At 41.2% G+C, this 19,007-nt stretch overlaps 29 non-coding genes across 29 annotated transcripts; all 29 read right to left on the bottom strand.

Moving 5' to 3' along the window:
- Nucleotides 1–281: 281 nt before the first annotated feature.
- Nucleotides 282–400, bottom strand: LOC141311350 (5S ribosomal RNA). Its single transcript, XR_012348811.1, has one exon. It is a non-coding gene; the product is annotated as a 5S ribosomal RNA (ribosomal RNA).
- Nucleotides 401–1,153: 753 nt separating this feature from the next.
- LOC141311349 (5S ribosomal RNA) lies at nucleotides 1,154–1,272 on the bottom strand. The gene has a single exon (XR_012348809.1). It is a non-coding gene; the product is annotated as a 5S ribosomal RNA (ribosomal RNA).
- A 753-nt stretch (nucleotides 1,273–2,025) lies between these two features.
- On the bottom strand, nucleotides 2,026–2,144 carry LOC141311348 (5S ribosomal RNA). The gene has a single exon (XR_012348808.1). It is a non-coding gene; the product is annotated as a 5S ribosomal RNA (ribosomal RNA).
- Nucleotides 2,145–2,228: 84 nt separating this feature from the next.
- Nucleotides 2,229–2,347, bottom strand: LOC141311347 (5S ribosomal RNA). Its single transcript, XR_012348807.1, has one exon. It is a non-coding gene; the product is annotated as a 5S ribosomal RNA (ribosomal RNA).
- Nucleotides 2,348–3,100: 753 nt separating this feature from the next.
- LOC141311346 (5S ribosomal RNA) lies at nucleotides 3,101–3,219 on the bottom strand. The gene has a single exon (XR_012348806.1). It is a non-coding gene; the product is annotated as a 5S ribosomal RNA (ribosomal RNA).
- A 753-nt stretch (nucleotides 3,220–3,972) lies between these two features.
- On the bottom strand, nucleotides 3,973–4,091 carry LOC141311345 (5S ribosomal RNA). Its single transcript, XR_012348805.1, has one exon. It is a non-coding gene; the product is annotated as a 5S ribosomal RNA (ribosomal RNA).
- A 753-nt stretch (nucleotides 4,092–4,844) lies between these two features.
- Nucleotides 4,845–4,963, bottom strand: LOC141311342 (5S ribosomal RNA). The gene has a single exon (XR_012348803.1). It is a non-coding gene; the product is annotated as a 5S ribosomal RNA (ribosomal RNA).
- An 84-nt stretch (nucleotides 4,964–5,047) lies between these two features.
- On the bottom strand, nucleotides 5,048–5,166 carry LOC141311341 (5S ribosomal RNA). Its single transcript, XR_012348802.1, has one exon. It is a non-coding gene; the product is annotated as a 5S ribosomal RNA (ribosomal RNA).
- A 753-nt stretch (nucleotides 5,167–5,919) lies between these two features.
- LOC141311340 (5S ribosomal RNA) lies at nucleotides 5,920–6,038 on the bottom strand. Its single transcript, XR_012348801.1, has one exon. It is a non-coding gene; the product is annotated as a 5S ribosomal RNA (ribosomal RNA).
- An 84-nt stretch (nucleotides 6,039–6,122) lies between these two features.
- Nucleotides 6,123–6,241, bottom strand: LOC141311339 (5S ribosomal RNA). The gene has a single exon (XR_012348800.1). It is a non-coding gene; the product is annotated as a 5S ribosomal RNA (ribosomal RNA).
- A 753-nt stretch (nucleotides 6,242–6,994) lies between these two features.
- On the bottom strand, nucleotides 6,995–7,113 carry LOC141311338 (5S ribosomal RNA). Its single transcript, XR_012348798.1, has one exon. It is a non-coding gene; the product is annotated as a 5S ribosomal RNA (ribosomal RNA).
- A 753-nt stretch (nucleotides 7,114–7,866) lies between these two features.
- Nucleotides 7,867–7,985, bottom strand: LOC141311337 (5S ribosomal RNA). Its single transcript, XR_012348797.1, has one exon. It is a non-coding gene; the product is annotated as a 5S ribosomal RNA (ribosomal RNA).
- Nucleotides 7,986–8,069: 84 nt separating this feature from the next.
- On the bottom strand, nucleotides 8,070–8,188 carry LOC141311336 (5S ribosomal RNA). Its single transcript, XR_012348796.1, has one exon. It is a non-coding gene; the product is annotated as a 5S ribosomal RNA (ribosomal RNA).
- A 753-nt stretch (nucleotides 8,189–8,941) lies between these two features.
- On the bottom strand, nucleotides 8,942–9,060 carry LOC141311335 (5S ribosomal RNA). The gene has a single exon (XR_012348795.1). It is a non-coding gene; the product is annotated as a 5S ribosomal RNA (ribosomal RNA).
- Nucleotides 9,061–9,813: 753 nt separating this feature from the next.
- LOC141311334 (5S ribosomal RNA) lies at nucleotides 9,814–9,932 on the bottom strand. The gene has a single exon (XR_012348794.1). It is a non-coding gene; the product is annotated as a 5S ribosomal RNA (ribosomal RNA).
- An 84-nt stretch (nucleotides 9,933–10,016) lies between these two features.
- On the bottom strand, nucleotides 10,017–10,135 carry LOC141311332 (5S ribosomal RNA). Its single transcript, XR_012348793.1, has one exon. It is a non-coding gene; the product is annotated as a 5S ribosomal RNA (ribosomal RNA).
- A 753-nt stretch (nucleotides 10,136–10,888) lies between these two features.
- On the bottom strand, nucleotides 10,889–11,007 carry LOC141311330 (5S ribosomal RNA). The gene has a single exon (XR_012348791.1). It is a non-coding gene; the product is annotated as a 5S ribosomal RNA (ribosomal RNA).
- Nucleotides 11,008–11,760: 753 nt separating this feature from the next.
- Nucleotides 11,761–11,879, bottom strand: LOC141311329 (5S ribosomal RNA). The gene has a single exon (XR_012348790.1). It is a non-coding gene; the product is annotated as a 5S ribosomal RNA (ribosomal RNA).
- Nucleotides 11,880–11,963: 84 nt separating this feature from the next.
- LOC141311328 (5S ribosomal RNA) lies at nucleotides 11,964–12,082 on the bottom strand. The gene has a single exon (XR_012348789.1). It is a non-coding gene; the product is annotated as a 5S ribosomal RNA (ribosomal RNA).
- A 753-nt stretch (nucleotides 12,083–12,835) lies between these two features.
- LOC141311327 (5S ribosomal RNA) lies at nucleotides 12,836–12,954 on the bottom strand. Its single transcript, XR_012348787.1, has one exon. It is a non-coding gene; the product is annotated as a 5S ribosomal RNA (ribosomal RNA).
- A 753-nt stretch (nucleotides 12,955–13,707) lies between these two features.
- Nucleotides 13,708–13,826, bottom strand: LOC141311326 (5S ribosomal RNA). The gene has a single exon (XR_012348786.1). It is a non-coding gene; the product is annotated as a 5S ribosomal RNA (ribosomal RNA).
- Nucleotides 13,827–13,910: 84 nt separating this feature from the next.
- On the bottom strand, nucleotides 13,911–14,029 carry LOC141311325 (5S ribosomal RNA). Its single transcript, XR_012348785.1, has one exon. It is a non-coding gene; the product is annotated as a 5S ribosomal RNA (ribosomal RNA).
- Nucleotides 14,030–14,782: 753 nt separating this feature from the next.
- On the bottom strand, nucleotides 14,783–14,901 carry LOC141311324 (5S ribosomal RNA). Its single transcript, XR_012348784.1, has one exon. It is a non-coding gene; the product is annotated as a 5S ribosomal RNA (ribosomal RNA).
- Nucleotides 14,902–15,654: 753 nt separating this feature from the next.
- LOC141311323 (5S ribosomal RNA) lies at nucleotides 15,655–15,773 on the bottom strand. The gene has a single exon (XR_012348783.1). It is a non-coding gene; the product is annotated as a 5S ribosomal RNA (ribosomal RNA).
- Nucleotides 15,774–15,857: 84 nt separating this feature from the next.
- On the bottom strand, nucleotides 15,858–15,976 carry LOC141311321 (5S ribosomal RNA). The gene has a single exon (XR_012348782.1). It is a non-coding gene; the product is annotated as a 5S ribosomal RNA (ribosomal RNA).
- Nucleotides 15,977–16,729: 753 nt separating this feature from the next.
- On the bottom strand, nucleotides 16,730–16,848 carry LOC141311320 (5S ribosomal RNA). Its single transcript, XR_012348781.1, has one exon. It is a non-coding gene; the product is annotated as a 5S ribosomal RNA (ribosomal RNA).
- Nucleotides 16,849–17,600: 752 nt separating this feature from the next.
- On the bottom strand, nucleotides 17,601–17,719 carry LOC141311318 (5S ribosomal RNA). Its single transcript, XR_012348779.1, has one exon. It is a non-coding gene; the product is annotated as a 5S ribosomal RNA (ribosomal RNA).
- Nucleotides 17,720–17,803: 84 nt separating this feature from the next.
- LOC141311317 (5S ribosomal RNA) lies at nucleotides 17,804–17,922 on the bottom strand. The gene has a single exon (XR_012348778.1). It is a non-coding gene; the product is annotated as a 5S ribosomal RNA (ribosomal RNA).
- A 753-nt stretch (nucleotides 17,923–18,675) lies between these two features.
- On the bottom strand, nucleotides 18,676–18,794 carry LOC141311316 (5S ribosomal RNA). The gene has a single exon (XR_012348776.1). It is a non-coding gene; the product is annotated as a 5S ribosomal RNA (ribosomal RNA).
- Nucleotides 18,795–19,007: the final 213 nt, after the last annotated feature.

The raw sequence follows: 19,007 nt of genomic DNA, 5'->3' as shown, positions 1-19,007 counted from the left end.
CCTCAATCCAACAGTTTGGTGACTGTCCTTTGTTTGTCATGCTGCTCTCTTATACAGTTGTACTTCCTGCTTCCTGTCATGTGTCTAGTCACATGGCAGGCCAACCATCCATTTTTTAAAGACACACACTCACTTAAAATGTTAAGAGTAATAAAATGGCCTAAAAAACATGTAAAACACTTAAAACTCTATAATACATTTAAATGATTGTAATAAATAGAGCGGTAAAACACGTCTTTCTAAAAGCCAGCATATTATATAAATAGTGAAGAAAAGGCAAAAGCTTACAGCACCTGGTATTCCCAGGCGGTCTCCCATCCAAGTACTAAGCAGGCCCGACGCTGCTTAGCTTCCGAGATCAGACGAGATCGGGCGCTCTCAGCGCGGTATGGCCGTAAGCGAGGGCTGCTCCAAAAAGTGGGCTATTTAAAGATCAGCCTCCGTAAAAGCCAGCATATTATATAAATAGTGAAGAAAAGGCAAAAGCTTACAGCACCTGGTATTCCCAGGCGGTCTCCCATCCAAGTGTAACAATCGGCCTTATCAGCCGAGTTACAAGACTAAAATGGGATCAGATTTAACTGTGAGAGATGACTAGTGGTTAAAAGAATGAGACATAAAAGAAGATTGGTTTAAATAGATTTGGTTTATTTACAAGGTTCACATAAAAGACTTTAAAACAACACGATAAAACGAGGTAAACGCTGTTAAAAGAATACAGTTCATTTGTCCATACCCTAAAAACAGTCCAAGAATCCCAGTGTGTTGATAAGTCCAATGTGAGTGTCCACCGGTGTATATACAATCCACAGAAAGTGTAATCCAAAGTTTGCAGGTGGTGAATGGAAAGGTGAGCTCTAAAATTAGCAACTCCTCAATCCAACAGTTTGGTGACTGTCCTTTGTTTGTCATGCTGCTCTCTTATACAGTTGTACTTCCTGCTTCCTGTCATGTGTCTAGTCACATGGCAGGCCAACCATCCATTTTTTAAAGACACACACTCACTTAAAATGTTAAGAGTAATAAAATGGCCTAAAAAACATGTAAAACACTTAAAACTCTATAATACATTTAAATGATTGTAATAAATAGAGCGGTAAAACACGTCTTTCTAAAAGCCAGCATATTATATAAATAGTGAAGAAAAGGCAAAAGCTTACAGCACCTGGTATTCCCAGGCGGTCTCCCATCCAAGTACTAAGCAGGCCCGACGCTGCTTAGCTTCCGAGATCAGACGAGATCGGGCGCTCTCAGCGCGGTATGGCCGTAAGCGAGGGCTGCTCCAAAAAGTGGGCTATTTAAAGATCAGCCTCCGTAAAAGCCAGCATATTATATAAATAGTGAAGAAAAGGCAAAAGCTTACAGCACCTGGTATTCCCAGGCGGTCTCCCATCCAAGTGTAACAATCGGCCTTATCAGCCGAGTTACAAGACTAAAATGGGATCAGATTTAACTGTGAGAGATGACTAGTGGTTAAAAGAATGAGACATAAAAGAAGACTGGTTTAAATAGATTTGGTTTATTTACAAGGTTCACATAAAAGACTTTAAAACAACACGATAAAACGAGGTAAACGCTGTTAAAAGAATACAGTTCATTTGTCCATACCCTAAAAACAGTCCAAGAATCCCAGTGTGTTGATAAGTCCAATGTGAGTGTCCACCGGTGTATATACAATCCACAGAAAGTGTAATCCAAAGTTTGCAGGTGGTGAATGGAAAGGTGAGCTCTAAAATTAGCAACTCCTCAATCCAACAGTTTGGTGACTGTCCTTTGTTTGTCATGCTGCTCTCTTATACAGTTGTACTTCCTGCTTCCTGTCATGTGTCTAGTCACATGGCAGGCCAACCATCCATTTTTTAAAGACACACACTCACTTAAAATGTTAAGAGTAATAAAATGGCCTAAAAAACATGTAAAACACTTAAAACTCTATAATACATTTAAATGATTGTAATAAATAGAGCGGTAAAACACGTCTTTCTAAAAGCCAGCATATTATATAAATAGTGAAGAAAAGGCAAAAGCTTACAGCACCTGGTATTCCCAGGCGGTCTCCCATCCAAGTACTAAGCAGGCCCGACGCTGCTTAGCTTCCGAGATCAGACGAGATCGGGCGCTCTCAGCGCGGTATGGCCGTAAGCGAGGGCTGCTCCAAAAAGTGGGCTATTTAAAGATCAGCCTCCGTAAAAGCCAGCATATTATATAAATAGTGAAGAAAAGGCAAAAGCTTACAGCACCTGGTATTCCCAGGCGGTCTCCCATCCAAGTACTAAGCAGGCCCGACGCTGCTTAGCTTCCGAGATCAGACGAGATCGGGCGCTCTCAGCGCGGTATGGCCGTAAGCGAGGGCTGCTCCAAAAAGTGGGCTATTTAAAGATCAGCCTCCGTAAAAGCCAGCATATTATATAAATAGTGAAGAAAAGGCAAAAGCTTACAGCACCTGGTATTCCCAGGCGGTCTCCCATCCAAGTGTAACAATCGGCCTTATCAGCCGAGTTACAAGACTAAAATGGGATCAGATTTAACTGTGAGAGATGACTAGTGGTTAAAAGAATGAGACATAAAAGAAGATTGGTTTAAATAGATTTGGTTTATTTACAAGGTTCACATAAAAGACTTTAAAACAACACGATAAAACGAGGTAAACGCTGTTAAAAGAATACAGTTCATTTGTCCATACCCTAAAAACAGTCCAAGAATCCCAGTGTGTTGATAAGTCCAATGTGAGTGTCCACCGGTGTATATACAATCCACAGAAAGTGTAATCCAAAGTTTGCAGGTGGTGAATGGAAAGGTGAGCTCTAAAATTAGCAACTCCTCAATCCAACAGTTTGGTGACTGTCCTTTGTTTGTCATGCTGCTCTCTTATACAGTTGTACTTCCTGCTTCCTGTCATGTGTCTAGTCACATGGCAGGCCAACCATCCATTTTTTAAAGACACACACTCACTTAAAATGTTAAGAGTAATAAAATGGCCTAAAAAACATGTAAAACACTTAAAACTCTATAATACATTTAAATGATTGTAATAAATAGAGCGGTAAAACACGTCTTTCTAAAAGCCAGCATATTATATAAATAGTGAAGAAAAGGCAAAAGCTTACAGCACCTGGTATTCCCAGGCGGTCTCCCATCCAAGTACTAAGCAGGCCCGACGCTGCTTAGCTTCCGAGATCAGACGAGATCGGGCGCTCTCAGCGCGGTATGGCCGTAAGCGAGGGCTGCTCCAAAAAGTGGGCTATTTAAAGATCAGCCTCCGTAAAAGCCAGCATATTATATAAATAGTGAAGAAAAGGCAAAAGCTTACAGCACCTGGTATTCCCAGGCGGTCTCCCATCCAAGTGTAACAATCGGCCTTATCAGCCGAGTTACAAGACTAAAATGGGATCAGATTTAACTGTGAGAGATGACTAGTGGTTAAAAGAATGAGACATAAAAGAAGATTGGTTTAAATAGATTTGGTTTATTTACAAGGTTCACATAAAAGACTTTAAAACAACACGATAAAACGAGGTAAACGCTGTTAAAAGAATACAGTTCATTTGTCCATACCCTAAAAACAGTCCAAGAATCCCAGTGTGTTGATAAGTCCAATGTGAGTGTCCACCGGTGTATATACAATCCACAGAAAGTGTAATCCAAAGTTTGCAGGTGGTGAATGGAAAGGTGAGCTCTAAAATTAGCAACTCCTCAATCCAACAGTTTGGTGACTGTCCTTTGTTTGTCATGCTGCTCTCTTATACAGTTGTACTTCCTGCTTCCTGTCATGTGTCTAGTCACATGGCAGGCCAACCATCCATTTTTTAAAGACACACACTCACTTAAAATGTTAAGAGTAATAAAATGGCCTAAAAAACATGTAAAACACTTAAAACTCTATAATACATTTAAATGATTGTAATAAATAGAGCGGTAAAACACGTCTTTCTAAAAGCCAGCATATTATATAAATAGTGAAGAAAAGGCAAAAGCTTACAGCACCTGGTATTCCCAGGCGGTCTCCCATCCAAGTACTAAGCAGGCCCGACGCTGCTTAGCTTCCGAGATCAGACGAGATCGGGCGCTCTCAGCGCGGTATGGCCGTAAGCGAGGGCTGCTCCAAAAAGTGGGCTATTTAAAGATCAGCCTCCGTAAAAGCCAGCATATTATATAAATAGTGAAGAAAAGGCAAAAGCTTACAGCACCTGGTAATCCCAGGCGGTCTCCCATCCAAGTGTAACAATCGGCCTTATCAGCCGAGTTACAAGACTAAAATGGGGTCAGATTTAACTGTGAGAGATGACTAGTGGTTAAAAGAATGAGACATAAAAGAAGATTGGTTTAAATAGATTTGGTTTATTTACAAGGTTCACATAAAAGACTTTAAAACAACACGATAAAACGAGGTAAACGCTGTTAAAAGAATACAGTTCATTTGTCCATACCCTAAAAACAGTCCAAGAATCCCAGTGTGTTGATAAGTCCAATGTGAGTGTCCACCGGTGTATATACAATCCACAGAAAGTGTAATCCAAAGTTTGCAGGTGGTGAATGGAAAGGTGAGCTCTAAAATTAGCAACTCCTCAATCCAACAGTTTGGTGACTGTCCTTTGTTTGTCATGCTGCTCTCTTATACAGTTGTACTTCCTGCTTCCTGTCATGTGTCTAGTCACATGGCAGGCCAACCATCCATTTTTTAAAGACACACACTCACTTAAAATGTTAAGAGTAATAAAATGGCCTAAAAAACATGTAAAACACTTAAAACTCTATAATACATTTAAATGATTGTAATAAATAGAGCGGTAAAACACGTCTTTCTAAAAGCCAGCATATTATATAAATAGTGAAGAAAAGGCAAAAGCTTACAGCACCTGGTATTCCCAGGCGGTCTCCCATCCAAGTACTAAGCAGGCCCGACGCTGCTTAGCTTCCGAGATCAGACGAGATCGGGCGCTCTCAGCGCGGTATGGCCGTAAGCAAGGGCTGCTCCAAAAAGTGGGCTATTTAAAGATCAGCCTCCGTAAAAGCCAGCATATTATATAAATAGTGAAGAAAAGGCAAAAGCTTACAGCACCTGGTATTCCCAGGCGGTCTCCCATCCAAGTACTAAGCAGGCCCGACGCTGCTTAGCTTCCGAGATCAGACGAGATCGGGCGCTCTCAGCGCGGTATGGCCGTAAGCGAGGGCTGCTCCAAAAAGTGGGCTATTTAAAGATCAGCCTCCGTAAAAGCCAGCATATTATATAAATAGTGAAGAAAAGGCAAAAGCTTACAGCACCTGGTATTCCCAGGCGGTCTCCCATCCAAGTGTAACAATCGGCCTTATCAGCCGAGTTACAAGACTAAAATGGGATCAGATTTAACTGTGAGAGATGACTAGTGGTTAAAAGAATGAGACATAAAAGAAGATTGGTTTAAATAGATTTGGTTTATTTACAAGGTTCACATAAAAGACTTTAAAACAACACGATAAAACGAGGTAAACGCTGTTAAAAGAATACAGTTCATTTGTCCATACCCTAAAAACAGTCCAAGAATCCCAGTGTGTTGATAAGTCCAATGTGAGTGTCCACCGGTGTATATACAATCCACAGAAAGTGTAATCCAAAGTTTGCAGGTGGTGAATGGAAAGGTGAGCTCTAAAATTAGCAACTCCTCAATCCAACAGTTTGGTGACTGTCCTTTGTTTGTCATGCTGCTCTCTTATACAGTTGTACTTCCTGCTTCCTGTCATGTGTCTAGTCACATGGCAGGCCAACCATCCATTTTTTAAAGACACACACTCACTTAAAATGTTAAGAGTAATAAAATGGCCTAAAAAACATGTAAAACACTTAAAACTCTATAATACATTTAAATGATTGTAATAAATAGAGCGGTAAAACACGTCTTTCTAAAAGCCAGCATATTATATAAATAGTGAAGAAAAGGCAAAAGCTTACAGCACCTGGTATTCCCAGGCGGTCTCCCATCCAAGTACTAAGCAGGCCCGACGCTGCTTAGCTTCCGAGATCAGACGAGATCGGGCGCTCTCAGCGCGGTATGGCCGTAAGCGAGGGCTGCTCCAAAAAGTGGGCTATTTAAAGATCAGCCTCCGTAAAAGCCAGCATATTATATAAATAGTGAAGAAAAGGCAAAAGCTTACAGCACCTGGTATTCCCAGGCGGTCTCCCATCCAAGTACTAAGCAGGCCCGACGCTGCTTAGCTTCCGAGATCAGACGAGATCGGGCGCTCTCAGCGCGGTATGGCCGTAAGCGAGGGCTGCTCCAAAAAGTGGGCTATTTAAAGATCAGCCTCCGTAAAAGCCAGCATATTATATAAATAGTGAAGAAAAGGCAAAAGCTTACAGCACCTGGTATTCCCAGGCGGTCTCCCATCCAAGTGTAACAATCGGCCTTATCAGCCGAGTTACAAGACTAAAATGGGATCAGATTTAACTGTGAGAGATGACTAGTGGTTAAAAGAATGAGACATAAAAGAAGATTGGTTTAAATAGATTTGGTTTATTTACAAGGTTCACATAAAAGACTTTAAAACAACACGATAAAACGAGGTAAACGCTGTTAAAAGAATACAGTTCATTTGTCCATACCCTAAAAACAGTCCAAGAATCCCAGTGTGTTGATAAGTCCAATGTGAGTGTCCACCGGTGTATATACAATCCACAGAAAGTGTAATCCAAAGTTTGCAGGTGGTGAATGGAAAGGTGAGCTCTAAAATTAGCAACTCCTCAATCCAACAGTTTGGTGACTGTCCTTTGTTTGTCATGCTGCTCTCTTATACAGTTGTACTTCCTGCTTCCTGTCATGTGTCTAGTCACATGGCAGGCCAACCATCCATTTTTTAAAGACACACACTCACTTAAAATGTTAAGAGTAATAAAATGGCCTAAAAAACATGTAAAACACTTAAAACTCTATAATACATTTAAATGATTGTAATAAATAGAGCGGTAAAACACGTCTTTCTAAAAGCCAGCATATTATATAAATAGTGAAGAAAAGGCAAAAGCTTACAGCACCTGGTATTCCCAGGCGGTCTCCCATCCAAGTACTAAGCAGGCCCGACGCTGCTTAGCTTCCGAGATCAGACGAGATCGGGCGCTCTCAGCGCGGTATGGCCGTAAGCGAGGGCTGCTCCAAAAAGTGGGCTATTTAAAGATCAGCCTCCGTAAAAGCCAGCATATTATATAAATAGTGAAGAAAAGGCAAAAGCTTACAGCACCTGGTAATCCCAGGCGGTCTCCCATCCAAGTGTAACAATCGGCCTTATCAGCCGAGTTACAAGACTAAAATGGGGTCAGATTTAACTGTGAGAGATGACTAGTGGTTAAAAGAATGAGACATAAAAGAAGATTGGTTTAAATAGATTTGGTTTATTTACAAGGTTCACATAAAAGACTTTAAAACAACACGATAAAACGAGGTAAACGCTGTTAAAAGAATACAGTTCATTTGTCCATACCCTAAAAACAGTCCAAGAATCCCAGTGTGTTGATAAGTCCAATGTGAGTGTCCACCGGTGTATATACAATCCACAGAAAGTGTAATCCAAAGTTTGCAGGTGGTGAATGGAAAGGTGAGCTCTAAAATTAGCAACTCCTCAATCCAACAGTTTGGTGACTGTCCTTTGTTTGTCATGCTGCTCTCTTATACAGTTGTACTTCCTGCTTCCTGTCATGTGTCTAGTCACATGGCAGGCCAACCATCCATTTTTTAAAGACACACACTCACTTAAAATGTTAAGAGTAATAAAATGGCCTAAAAAACATGTAAAACACTTAAAACTCTATAATACATTTAAATGATTGTAATAAATAGAGCGGTAAAACACGTCTTTCTAAAAGCCAGCATATTATATAAATAGTGAAGAAAAGGCAAAAGCTTACAGCACCTGGTATTCCCAGGCGGTCTCCCATCCAAGTACTAAGCAGGCCCGACGCTGCTTAGCTTCCGAGATCAGACGAGATCGGGCGCTCTCAGCGCGGTATGGCCGTAAGCGAGGGCTGCTCCAAAAAGTGGGCTATTTAAAGATCAGCCTCCGTAAAAGCCAGCATATTATATAAATAGTGAAGAAAAGGCAAAAGCTTACAGCACCTGGTATTCCCAGGCGGTCTCCCATCCAAGTACTAAGCAGGCCCGACGCTGCTTAGCTTCCGAGATCAGACGAGATCGGGCGCTCTCAGCGCGGTATGGCCGTAAGCGAGGGCTGCTCCAAAAAGTGGGCTATTTAAAGATCAGCCTCCGTAAAAGCCAGCATATTATATAAATAGTGAAGAAAAGGCAAAAGCTTACAGCACCTGGTATTCCCAGGCGGTCTCCCATCCAAGTGTAACAATCGGCCTTATCAGCCGAGTTACAAGACTAAAATGGGATCAGATTTAACTGTGAGAGATGACTAGTGGTTAAAAGAATGAGACATAAAAGAAGATTGGTTTAAATAGATTTGGTTTATTTACAAGGTTCACATAAAAGACTTTAAAACAACACGATAAAACGAGGTAAACGCTGTTAAAAGAATACAGTTCATTTGTCCATACCCTAAAAACAGTCCAAGAATCCCAGTGTGTTGATAAGTCCAATGTGAGTGTCCACCGGTGTATATACAATCCACAGAAAGTGTAATCCAAAGTTTGCAGGTGGTGAATGGAAAGGTGAGCTCTAAAATTAGCAACTCCTCAATCCAACAGTTTGGTGACTGTCCTTTGTTTGTCATGCTGCTCTCTTATACAGTTGTACTTCCTGCTTCCTGTCATGTGTCTAGTCACATGGCAGGCCAACCATCCATTTTTTAAAGACACACACTCACTTAAAATGTTAAGAGTAATAAAATGGCCTAAAAAACATGTAAAACACTTAAAACTCTATAATACATTTAAATGATTGTAATAAATAGAGCGGTAAAACACGTCTTTCTAAAAGCCAGCATATTATATAAATAGTGAAGAAAAGGCAAAAGCTTACAGCACCTGGTATTCCCAGGCGGTCTCCCATCCAAGTACTAAGCAGGCCCGACGCTGCTTAGCTTCCGAGATCAGACGAGATCGGGCGCTCTCAGCGCGGTATGGCCGTAAGCGAGGGCTGCTCCAAAAAGTGGGCTATTTAAAGATCAGCCTCCGTAAAAGCCAGCATATTATATAAATAGTGAAGAAAAGGCAAAAGCTTACAGCACCTGGTAATCCCAGGCGGTCTCCCATCCAAGTGTAACAATCGGCCTTATCAGCCGAGTTACAAGACTAAAATGGGGTCAGATTTAACTGTGAGAGATGACTAGTGGTTAAAAGAATGAGACATAAAAGAAGATTGGTTTAAATAGATTTGGTTTATTTACAAGGTTCACATAAAAGACTTTAAAACAACACGATAAAACGAGGTAAACGCTGTTAAAAGAATACAGTTCATTTGTCCATACCCTAAAAACAGTCCAAGAATCCCAGTGTGTTGATAAGTCCAATGTGAGTGTCCACCGGTGTATATACAATCCACAGAAAGTGTAATCCAAAGTTTGCAGGTGGTGAATGGAAAGGTGAGCTCTAAAATTAGCAACTCCTCAATCCAACAGTTTGGTGACTGTCCTTTGTTTGTCATGCTGCTCTCTTATACAGTTGTACTTCCTGCTTCCTGTCATGTGTCTAGTCACATGGCAGGCCAACCATCCATTTTTTAAAGACACACACTCACTTAAAATGTTAAGAGTAATAAAATGGCCTAAAAAACATGTAAAACACTTAAAACTCTATAATACATTTAAATGATTGTAATAAATAGAGCGGTAAAACACGTCTTTCTAAAAGCCAGCATATTATATAAATAGTGAAGAAAAGGCAAAAGCTTACAGCACCTGGTATTCCCAGGCGGTCTCCCATCCAAGTACTAAGCAGGCCCGACGCTGCTTAGCTTCCGAGATCAGACGAGATCGGGCGCTCTCAGCGCGGTATGGCCGTAAGCGAGGGCTGCTCCAAAAAGTGGGCTATTTAAAGATCAGCCTCCGTAAAAGCCAGCATATTATATAAATAGTGAAGAAAAGGCAAAAGCTTACAGCACCTGGTATTCCCAGGCGGTCTCCCATCCAAGTACTAAGCAGGCCCGACGCTGCTTAGCTTCCGAGATCAGACGAGATCGGGCGCTCTCAGCGCGGTATGGCCGTAAGCGAGGGCTGCTCCAAAAAGTGGGCTATTTAAAGATCAGCCTCCGTAAAAGCCAGCATATTATATAAATAGTGAAGAAAAGGCAAAAGCTTACAGCACCTGGTATTCCCAGGCGGTCTCCCATCCAAGTGTAACAATCGGCCTTATCAGCCGAGTTACAAGACTAAAATGGGATCAGATTTAACTGTGAGAGATGACTAGTGGTTAAAAGAATGAGACATAAAAGAAGATTGGTTTAAATAGATTTGGTTTATTTACAAGGTTCACATAAAAGACTTTAAAACAACACGATAAAACGAGGTAAACGCTGTTAAAAGAATACAGTTCATTTGTCCATACCCTAAAAACAGTCCAAGAATCCCAGTGTGTTGATAAGTCCAATGTGAGTGTCCACCGGTGTATATACAATCCACAGAAAGTGTAATCCAAAGTTTGCAGGTGGTGAATGGAAAGGTGAGCTCTAAAATTAGCAACTCCTCAATCCAACAGTTTGGTGACTGTCCTTTGTTTGTCATGCTGCTCTCTTATACAGTTGTACTTCCTGCTTCCTGTCATGTGTCTAGTCACATGGCAGGCCAACCATCCATTTTTTAAAGACACACACTCACTTAAAATGTTAAGAGTAATAAAATGGCCTAAAAAACATGTAAAACACTTAAAACTCTATAATACATTTAAATGATTGTAATAAATAGAGCGGTAAAACACGTCTTTCTAAAAGCCAGCATATTATATAAATAGTGAAGAAAAGGCAAAAGCTTACAGCACCTGGTATTCCCAGGCGGTCTCCCATCCAAGTACTAAGCAGGCCCGACGCTGCTTAGCTTCCGAGATCAGACGAGATCGGGCGCTCTCAGCGCGGTATGGCCGTAAGCGAGGGCTGCTCCAAAAAGTGGGCTATTTAAAGATCAGCCTCCGTAAAAGCCAGCATATTATATAAATAGTGAAGAAAAGGCAAAAGCTTACAGCACCTGGTAATCCCAGGCGGTCTCCCATCCAAGTGTAACAATCGGCCTTATCAGCCGAGTTACAAGACTAAAATGGGGTCAGATTTAACTGTGAGAGATGACTAGTGGTTAAAAGAATGAGACATAAAAGAAGATTGGTTTAAATAGATTTGGTTTATTTACAAGGTTCACATAAAAGACTTTAAAACAACACGATAAAACGAGGTAAACGCTGTTAAAAGAATACAGTTCATTTGTCCATACCCTAAAAACAGTCCAAGAATCCCAGTGTGTTGATAAGTCCAATGTGAGTGTCCACCGGTGTATATACAATCCACAGAAAGTGTAATCCAAAGTTTGCAGGTGGTGAATGGAAAGGTGAGCTCTAAAATTAGCAACTCCTCAATCCAACAGTTTGGTGACTGTCCTTTGTTTGTCATGCTGCTCTCTTATACAGTTGTACTTCCTGCTTCCTGTCATGTGTCTAGTCACATGGCAGGCCAACCATCCATTTTTTAAAGACACACACTCACTTAAAATGTTAAGAGTAATAAAATGGCCTAAAAAACATGTAAAACACTTAAAACTCTATAATACATTTAAATGATTGTAATAAATAGAGCGGTAAAACACGTCTTTCTAAAAGCCAGCATATTATATAAATAGTGAAGAAAAGGCAAAAGCTTACAGCACCTGGTATTCCCAGGCGGTCTCCCATCCAAGTACTAAGCAGGCCCGACGCTGCTTAGCTTCCGAGATCAGACGAGATCGGGCGCTCTCAGCGCGGTATGGCCGTAAGCGAGGGCTGCTCCAAAAAGTGGGCTATTTAAAGATCAGCCTCCGTAAAAGCCAGCATATTATATAAATAGTGAAGAAAAGGCAAAAGCTTACAGCACCTGGTATTCCCAGGCGGTCTCCCATCCAAGTACTAAGCAGGCCCGACGCTGCTTAGCTTCCGAGATCAGACGAGATCGGGCGCTCTCAGCGCGGTATGGCCGTAAGCGAGGGCTGCTCCAAAAAGTGGGCTATTTAAAGATCAGCCTCCGTAAAAGCCAGCATATTATATAAATAGTGAAGAAAAGGCAAAAGCTTACAGCACCTGGTATTCCCAGGCGGTCTCCCATCCAAGTGTAACAATCGGCCTTATCAGCCGAGTTACAAGACTAAAATGGGATCAGATTTAACTGTGAGAGATGACTAGTGGTTAAAAGAATGAGACATAAAAGAAGATTGGTTTAAATAGATTTGGTTTATTTACAAGGTTCACATAAAAGACTTTAAAACAACACGATAAAACGAGGTAAACGCTGTTAAAAGAATACAGTTCATTTGTCCATACCCTAAAAACAGTCCAAGAATCCCAGTGTGTTGATAAGTCCAATGTGAGTGTCCACCGGTGTATATACAATCCACAGAAAGTGTAATCCAAAGTTTGCAGGTGGTGAATGGAAAGGTGAGCTCTAAAATTAGCAACTCCTCAATCCAACAGTTTGGTGACTGTCCTTTGTTTGTCATGCTGCTCTCTTATACAGTTGTACTTCCTGCTTCCTGTCATGTGTCTAGTCACATGGCAGGCCAACCATCCATTTTTTAAAGACACACACTCACTTAAAATGTTAAGAGTAATAAAATGGCCTAAAAAACATGTAAAACACTTAAAACTCTATAATACATTTAAATGATTGTAATAAATAGAGCGGTAAAACACGTCTTTCTAAAAGCCAGCATATTATATAAATAGTGAAGAAAAGGCAAAAGCTTACAGCACCTGGTATTCCCAGGCGGTCTCCCATCCAAGTACTAAGCAGGCCCGACGCTGCTTAGCTTCCGAGATCAGACGAGATCGGGCGCTCTCAGCGCGGTATGGCCGTAAGCGAGGGCTGCTCCAAAAAGTGGGCTATTTAAAGATCAGCCTCCGTAAAAGCCAGCATATTATATAAATAGTGAAGAAAAGGCAAAAGCTTACAGCACCTGGTAATCCCAGGCGGTCTCCCATCCAAGTGTAACAATCGGCCTTATCAGCCGAGTTACAAGACTAAAATGGGGTCAGATTTAACTGTGAGAGATGACTAGTGGTTAAAAGAATGAGACATAAAAGAAGATTGGTTTAAATAGATTTGGTTTATTTACAAGGTTCACATAAAAGACTTTAAAACAACACGATAAAACGAGGTAAACGCTGTTAAAAGAATACAGTTCATTTGTCCATACCCTAAAAACAGTCCAAGAATCCCAGTGTGTTGATAAGTCCAATGTGAGTGTCCACCGGTGTATATACAATCCACAGAAAGTGTAATCCAAAGTTTGCAGGTGGTGAATGGAAAGGTGAGCTCTAAAATTAGCAACTCCTCAATCCAACAGTTTGGTGACTGTCCTTTGTTTGTCATGCTGCTCTCTTATACAGTTGTACTTCCTGCTTCCTGTCATGTGTCTAGTCACATGGCAGGCCAACCATCCATTTTTTAAAGACACACACTCACTTAAAATGTTAAGAGTAATAAAATGGCCTAAAAAACATGTAAAACACTTAAAACTCTATAATACATTTAAATGATTGTAATAAATAGAGCGGTAAAACACGTCTTTCTAAAAGCCAGCATATTATATAAATAGTGAAGAAAAGGCAAAAGCTTACAGCACCTGGTATTCCCAGGCGGTCTCCCATCCAAGTACTAAGCAGGCCCGACGCTGCTTAGCTTCCGAGATCAGACGAGATCGGGCGCTCTCAGCGCGGTATGGCCGTAAGCGAGGGCTGCTCCAAAAAGTGGGCTATTTAAAGATCAGCCTCCGTAAAAGCCAGCATATTATATAAATAGTGAAGAAAAGGCAAAAGCTTACAGCACCTGGTATTCCCAGGCGGTCTCCCATCCAAGTACTAAGCAGGCCCGACGCTGCTTAGCTTCCGAGATCAGACGAGATCGGGCGCTCTCAGCGCGGTATGGCCGTAAGCGAGGGCTGCTCCAAAAAGTGGGCTATTTAAAGATCAGCCTCCGTAAAAGCCAGCATATTATATAAATAGTGAAGAAAAGGCAAAAGCTTACAGCACCTGGTATTCCCAGGCGGTCTCCCATCCAAGTGTAACAATCGGCCTTATCAGCCGAGTTACAAGACTAAAATGGGATCAGATTTAACTGTGAGAGATGACTAGTGGTTAAAAGAATGAGACATAAAAGAAGATTGGTTTAAATAGATTTGGTTTATTTACAAGGTTCACATAAAAGACTTTAAAACAACACGATAAAACGAGGTAAACGCTGTTAAAAGAATACAGTTCATTTGTCCATACCCTAAAAACAGTCCAAGAATCCCAGTGTGTTGATAAGTCCAATGTGAGTGTCCACCGGTGTATATACAATCCACAGAAAGTGTAATCCAAAGTTTGCAGGTGGTGAATGGAAAGGTGAGCTCTAAAATTAGCAACTCCTCAATCCAACAGTTTGGTGACTGTCCTTTGTTTGTCATGCTGCTCTCTTATACAGTTGTACTTCCTGCTTCCTGTCATGTGTCTAGTCACATGGCAGGCCAACCATCCATTTTTTAAAGACACACACTCACTTAAAATGTTAAGAGTAATAAAATGGCCTAAAAAACATGTAAAACACTTAAAACTCTATAATACATTTAAATGATTGTAATAAATAGAGCGGTAAAACACGTCTTTCTAAAAGCCAGCATATTATATAAATAGTGAAGAAAAGGCAAAAGCTTACAGCACCTGGTATTCCCAGGCGGTCTCCCATCCAAGTACTAAGCAGGCCCGACGCTGCTTAGCTTCCGAGATCAGACGAGATCGGGCGCTCTCAGCGCGGTATGGCCGTAAGCGAGGGCTGCTCCAAAAAGTGGGCTATTTAAAGATCAGCCTCCGTAAAAGCCAGCATATTATATAAATAGTGAAGAAAAGGCAAAAGCTTACAGCACCTGGTAATCCCAGGCGGTCTCCCATCCAAGTGTAACAATCGGCCTTATCAGCCGAGTTACAAGACTAAAATGGGGTCAGATTTAACTGTGAGAGATGACTAGTGGTTAAAAGAATGAGACATAAAAGAAGATTGGTTTAAATAGATTTGGTTTATTTACAAGGTTCACATAAAAGACTTTAAAACAACACGATAAAACGAGGTAAACGCTGTTAAAAGAATACAGTTCATTTGTCCATACCCTAAAAACAGTCCAAGAATCCCAGTGTGTTGATAAGTCCAATGTGAGTGTCCACCGGTGTATATACAATCCACAGAAAGTGTAATCCAAAGTTTGCAGGTGGTGAATGGAAAGGTGAGCTCTAAAATTAGCAACTCCTCAATCCAACAGTTTGGTGACTGTCCTTTGTTTGTCATGCTGCTCTCTTATACAGTTGTACTTCCTGCTTCCTGTCATGTGTCTAGTCACATGGCAGGCCAACCATCCATTTTTTAAAGACACACACTCACTTAAAATGTTAAGAGTAATAAAATGGCCTAAAAAACATGTAAAACACTTAAAACTCTATAATACATTTAAATGATTGTAATAAATAGAGCGGTAAAACACGTCTTTCTAAAAGCCAGCATATTATATAAATAGTGAAGAAAAGGCAAAAGCTTACAGCACCTGGTATTCCCAGGCGGTCTCCCATCCAAGTACTAAGCAGGCCCGACGCTGCTTAGCTTCCGAGATCAGACGAGATCGGGCGCTCTCAGCGCGGTATGGCCGTAAGCGAGGGCTGCTCCAAAAAGTGGGCTATTTAAAGATCAGCCTCCGTAAAAGCCAGCATATTATATAAATAGTGAAGAAAAGGCAAAAGCTTACAGCACCTGGTATTCCCAGGCGGTCTCCCATCCAAGTACTAAGCAGGCCCGACGCTGCTTAGCTTCCGAGATCAGACGAGATCGGGCGCTCTCAGCGCGGTATGGCCGTAAGCGAGGGCTGCTCCAAAAAGTGGGCTATTTAAAGATCAGCCTCCGTAAAAGCCAGCATATTATATAAATAGTGAAGAAAAGGCAAAAGCTTACAGCACCTGGTATTCCCAGGCGGTCTCCCATCCAAGTGTAACAATCGGCCTTATCAGCCGAGTTACAAGACTAAAATGGGATCAGATTTAACTGTGAGAGATGACTAGTGGTTAAAAGAATGAGACATAAAAGAAGATTGGTTTAAATAGATTTGGTTTATTTACAAGGTTCACATAAAAGACTTTAAAACAACACGATAAAACGAGGTAAACGCTGTTAAAAGAATACAGTTCATTTGTCCATACCCTAAAAACAGTCCAAGAATCCCAGTGTGTTGATAAGTCCAATGTGAGTGTCCACCGGTGTATATACAATCCACAGAAAGTGTAATCCAAAGTTTGCAGGTGGTGAATGGAAAGGTGAGCTCTAAAATTAGCAACTCCTCAATCCAACAGTTTGGTGACTGTCCTTTGTTTGTCATGCTGCTCTCTTATACAGTTGTACTTCCTGCTTCCTGTCATGTGTCTAGTCACATGGCAGGCCAACCATCCATTTTTTAAAGACACACACTCACTTAAAATGTTAAGAGTAATAAAATGGCCTAAAAAACATGTAAAACACTTAAAACTCTATAATACATTTAAATGATTGTAATAAATAGAGCGGTAAAACACGTCTTTCTAAAAGCCAGCATATTATATAAATAGTGAAGAAAAGGCAAAAGCTTACAGCACCTGGTATTCCCAGGCGGTCTCCCATCCAAGTACTAAGCAGGCCCGACGCTGCTTAGCTTCCGAGATCAGACGAGATCGGGCGCTCTCAGCGCGGTATGGCCGTAAGCGAGGGCTGCTCCAAAAAGTGGGCTATTTAAAGATCAGCCTCCGTAAAAGCCAGCATATTATATAAATAGTGAAGAAAAGGCAAAAGCTTACAGCACCTGGTAATCCCAGGCGGTCTCCCATCCAAGTGTAACAATCGGCCTTATCAGCCGAGTTACAAGACTAAAATGGGGTCAGATTTAACTGTGAGAGATGACTAGTGGTTAAAAGAATGAGACATAAAAGAAGATTGGTTTAAATAGATTTGGTTTATTTACAAGGTTCACATAAAAGACTTTAAACAACACGATAAAACGAGGTAAACGCTGTTAAAAGAATACAGTTCATTTGTCCATACCCTAAAAACAGTCCAAGAATCCCAGTGTGTTGATAAGTCCAATGTGAGTGTCCACCGGTGTATATACAATCCACAGAAAGTGTAATCCAAAGTTTGCAGGTGGTGAATGGAAAGGTGAGCTCTAAAATTAGCAACTCCTCAATCCAACAGTTTGGTGACTGTCCTTTGTTTGTCATGCTGCTCTCTTATACAGTTGTACTTCCTGCTTCCTGTCATGTGTCTAGTCACATGGCAGGCCAACCATCCATTTTTTAAAGACACACACTCACTTAAAATGTTAAGAGTAATAAAATGGCCTAAAAAACATGTAAAACACTTAAAACTCTATAATACATTTAAATGATTGTAATAAATAGAGCGGTAAAACACGTCTTTCTAAAAGCCAGCATATTATATAAATAGTGAAGAAAAGGCAAAAGCTTACAGCACCTGGTATTCCCAGGCGGTCTCCCATCCAAGTACTAAGCAGGCCCGACGCTGCTTAGCTTCCGAGATCAGACGAGATCGGGCGCTCTCAGCGCGGTATGGCCGTAAGCGAGGGCTGCTCCAAAAAGTGGGCTATTTAAAGATCAGCCTCCGTAAAAGCCAGCATATTATATAAATAGTGAAGAAAAGGCAAAAGCTTACAGCACCTGGTATTCCCAGGCGGTCTCCCATCCAAGTACTAAGCAGGCCCGACGCTGCTTAGCTTCCGAGATCAGACGAGATCGGGCGCTCTCAGCGCGGTATGGCCGTAAGCGAGGGCTGCTCCAAAAAGTGGGCTATTTAAAGATCAGCCTCCGTAAAAGCCAGCATATTATATAAATAGTGAAGAAAAGGCAAAAGCTTACAGCACCTGGTATTCCCAGGCGGTCTCCCATCCAAGTGTAACAATCGGCCTTATCAGCCGAGTTACAAGACTAAAATGGGGTCAGATTTAACTGTGAGAGATGACTAGTGGTTAAAAGAATGAGACATAAAAGAAGATTGGTTTAAATAGATTTGGTTTATTTACAAGGTTCACATAAAAGACTTTAAAACAACACGATAAAACGAGGTAAACGCTGTTAAAAGAATACAGTTCATTTGTCCATACCCTAAAAACAGTCCAAGAATCCCAGTGTGTTGATAAGTCCAATGTGAGTGTCCACCGGTGTATATACAATCCACAGAAAGTGTAATCCAAAGTTTGCAGGTGGTGAATGGAAAGGTGAGCTCTAAAATTAGCAACTCCTCAATCCAACAGTTTGGTGACTGTCCTTTGTTTGTCATGCTGCTCTCTTATACAGTTGTACTTCCTGCTTCCTGTCATGTGTCTAGTCACATGGCAGGCCAACCATCCATTTTTTAAAGACACACACTCACTTAAAATGTTAAGAGTAATAAAATGGCCTAAAAAACATGTAAAACACTTAAAACTCTATAATACATTTAAATGATTGTAATAAATAGAGCGGTAAAACACGTCTTTCTAAAAGCCAGCATATTATATAAATAGTGAAGAAAAGGCAAAAGCTTACAGCACCTGGTATTCCCAGGCGGTCTCCCATCCAAGTACTAAGCAGGCCCGACGCTGCTTAGCTTCCGAGATCAGACGAGATCGGGCGCTCTCAGCGCGGTATGGCCGTAAGCGAGGGCTGCTCCAAAAAGTGGGCTATTTAAAGATCAGCCTCCGTAAAAGCCAGCATATTATATAAATAGTGAAGAAAAGGCAAAAGCTTACAGCACCTGGTATTCCCAGGCGGTCTCCCATCCAAGTGTAACAATCGGCCTTATCAGCCGAGTTACAAGACTAAAATGGGATCAGATTTAACTGTGAGAGATGACTAGTGGTTAAAAGAATGA

This window comes from Garra rufa, unplaced genomic scaffold, assembly GCF_049309525.1.
Source record: "Garra rufa unplaced genomic scaffold, GarRuf1.0 hap1_unplaced_003, whole genome shotgun sequence".
In the NCBI taxonomy this organism is placed as follows: domain Eukaryota; kingdom Metazoa; phylum Chordata; class Actinopteri; order Cypriniformes; family Cyprinidae; genus Garra; species Garra rufa.
The sequence above is the reverse complement of the archived record's forward strand: the minus strand, read 5'-3'. Positions and strand labels throughout refer to the sequence as shown.